Raw genomic sequence first — 3715 nt, forward strand, 5'->3', positions numbered from 1 at the left:
TCTCTCTCTCTCTCTCTCTCTCTCTCTCTCTCTCTCTCTCTTTCTCTCTCTCTCTCCTCTCATCTCTCCCTCCCCACCTTTCTCTCTCTCTCGCTCTCTCTCGCTCTCTCTCGCTCTCCCCCTCTCTCTCTTTTCTCTCATCTCTCCCTCCCAAAAAATCTCTCTGTCTCTCTGTCTTGATCTCTGCCTCCCTGTCTCTCTGTCTCTCTATCTCTCTGTCTCTCTGTCTCTCTGTCTCTCTGTCTCTCTCTCTCTCTCTGCTCCTCTCTATCTCACGCACACAAATGCACTCACATCCACAGAAAAACAAAAGCATAAAAAGATTCAGTTTATGTACTTTTTCCTGTCGTAGGAAAAGGCGTGGGAGCCCTTCAAATGTTTCGCCTTGCCTTCTTGTTACGCCATCATTCAGCACCAATAAATATCAAGTTTCAAATTAATAATTTCTCTTGAAATGGATATGGATAAAGAAATTGTTGCATCTTGGCTCTTTTGGGATGGTTTTTTTTCTCCCCAGCAACACATCATGAAGCCATATAGAAAATTATTCGATTGCTTGAATTCTCTTTTCTTAAGTTTTGTGTATTACACATTTTTGATATAATCTTCTGAGATAGGATGTTGCCAAATAATTCAGTTTGAGCACAAATAATTCAGTTTGAGCATTCTTCTATATAGAAGAGTTGTTATTAAATAGAATAATAAAATATCGTAAATTCTTGTGGGGCGTGAGCTCTTTCATGACATCCTATTCACTAGGCATATAATTTTGGGAACAGGTCTAAAAAGTCGCTCTATATAGAGCTCGGTGTTCGTTCGTTCCTTGCTAAAAGGCCAAGTGGAAACGGAGCGTCGTGTACATTTCCGGCAGAGCGTTCACTGGTCTTTGCTTTGCTGCGAGAATAGATCAGAGGGAAAATAGTAAGAGCTGACATCTGTGTTTAGGGAAAGCCACAAAGCGGAACCGCACGCCCTTATTGTTTCTGTCAATAGTCGTACACGGTTCCAATGAAAGATTTTTGATAACTTTATTGTTTTTATGTATCTAGCTCCTGACTAAAGAATAGCATAGTTTTTCCTTAAAGAGGAGGGATATTGATAGCTCCGCGGTTCAACGTCTTTATGCGGAATAAATCAAAAGAGTCTTACGGCTGCTCGTGAAGAGGCCATAAAAGGAACTTGTATCGGCATAAAGCCATGTATTCATTTTGTCTTTATTATATTTTCCTTCGGTTGGCGGCCGCAGAAGGGCAATAGAGGCGAGGGGAGAAGCATCCCAATATTGAAGAAAACGACTCGAGGAATGGATCTAATATCCTCCCTCGTTTTGCGCTCAGCCAACTGGAAGAATCTCCAGCTCGCCTCGAGGATGATAAATGTCCCGAGATGCGAGCGGTCCCCTCTCTCGTGTGTCATTCCTCAGAACGACAAGAGCAGGGGCCTTGCAGAGTGCACAGTCGGATTTATTACTCACCCGCCTGTGAAAAGAACGTTTTACACTTGTAAACAGGTCATTGCTAAAAGGCGTTTTCAAATGCATTGAATCCGCTTTTGATCTGAGCCCTTTGAGTGTCTTTGCGTTATGTATGTGATTTATTCTCGAGCAAACACAATCAAACTCCTTCATCCCACTTGTCAACATGCTCAGTATAGCGGGAGAAAACAATGGCATTTCTGGGAATCATTTCCGGGTTAAATATTTGCTCTTCAGAAATGAAAGCGCGCAAAACAACATTTTCAGGAAATGAAATAATGGCAGCTAGGATGTCAGTATTTTCGAAATAAACGACACAGTATTAGCGTAGGACAGCATCCAATCACAAATATTCCCAGTGCATTTTTCTACCGTAAACACCGAAAATGCCAAACACTTTTCTTCGTATCTCACCAAAGAGGAAGCCGGCATTGATATTCTGTCTAAACGGCGCAGTGTACACACGGCAGCCCGGAATCGGCTAGCGCCACAAGAAAGGTCGTCCGACTTGTAGCGGAGGCGAACCGGCCGAGCATTGTGCAAACAGCGATATCCTGACATTTTGCCTACATCACACAGAGCATTCAGTCGCACTCAATCTGGAAGTCATGATATCTGTACAAGTTTATTGTGATTCTCCGCCACTGATGCCTCGACGGGCGCCGTTAGCTTTCGGCGGGGAAGCGGGGCAAATGGCAAGGGTTCTCTCGTGACATGAGTACAGACCAAGTACCTGGATGTCGAAGGCGAGATATTGATGATTATCGATTCAATACCTTAAAGAGAAATAACCGGAAGAACTTGAAACGAGCTTTGTTTATTTACACAAGTTTGGAGCATGATAGAGTTTGACACGCACATCATTAGGCTTCAAGCAGCGTTGTTTGTTTGTGTGGTCTGGCTCCAACACGACATAGATAGAGCGCCCGAGTTGCGAAACAGAAGACCCACGTCGTAAAGCCTGTGTTCTGTGAAAAACTAAAATGTCATTGGTAGGTCGAGAGACACCCACATGCAGGGGTATAATTCTCTAGGGTTTTCGTGGCATTACTGCAGAAAATTGCGATGCATCTCTGAAGGCCGAACACCCAGGTCTTCAAGGGAAGGCATGGTGTGTTATGTATAAACAGGTTTAACGCCCCTTTCAACAAGCCATGTTTATCTGAAGAAGAAGGATATATCCGATTTAGCATTCATCTCCAACAGAACCTAACCTAGTGAGAAGAAAGCCAAAAACATGCTTCAGAAAACGGAAGCTTTTAAAAACCGGCAGGGATTCGAAGCAGGTCTAAACGCACAGTTGTTCTGTACAATACCTTCTAAACTAACGGAGTACCAGAGGTGAGGCACACAAAGACGTGGGAAACATGGCGGCGAGAAACGATGACTTCTCTGAAAAGTTGTGCCTAAAGAAAAACCCGAGGACACAAAGGTAAAATGCAAACACTCGCAGAGACACAGACAAGCGGGGCGGTGCCTCACAATGATAACACGCACAATAGACGACGTCTCACAAGAAAATTATTCCAACATTATTGCATTCCTGTTACGTTTATTGTGTTTTAATGTCTGCTTCCTTTCAGCATACGCAGTCTCTCTCAGGCGATTGGATGAGACCACCCCGAAACCGAAGACGAATGAGTATTAAAATACGCAAGAAAATTTCAGGCGTATGTTTAGATTGTATACCGGGGAGCTGTATTAGTGAGTAATAAGCACTCTTCGTCTCAGGCTTCCTGTGGACCTGGGGGTGTTTACATAGTTTACCAATTTTTTTTGAGGGGGGGGGGGGCGCTTTTCACAGACAAAACGTTCGTTTAATAAACAAATGTACACACACAGAAATGTCGGTGAGAGGCACATTCAAGAAAGTATTGGTATGCATTGTTTTGTAACCAATCAAGACGAGAGGTAGCTTAAGTCGTGATAGGGAGCCAAATGATTTTGGTTAAATGCTGGGCAGTGTTTTCAGAATTTAAAAAATATGATATGGTTCTTAAAATCCCCCCAAACAACGTTAGTGGGTGGTTGGTGGGTGCCATGTGTGGTTTGCTCCTCCTTTCCTATAAAATATTTATCGTCTTGGTCTCTCCTCCTTCTTTTTTGTGTTTGTTACTCTCTTGTAACACTTCTAATCTTCGGCACCTATATGACCTTGTTGTGTTGCAAGGGCTCTTACTACAAAAAAACAACAACCCCAACCCCCCAACAACAACAATAACAAAAACCCAAAAGCAACCA

This window comes from Aplysia californica, unplaced genomic scaffold (genome assembly GCF_000002075.1).
Source record: "Aplysia californica isolate F4 #8 unplaced genomic scaffold, AplCal3.0 scaffold00008, whole genome shotgun sequence".
NCBI lineage: Eukaryota > Metazoa > Mollusca > Gastropoda > Aplysiida > Aplysiidae > Aplysia > Aplysia californica.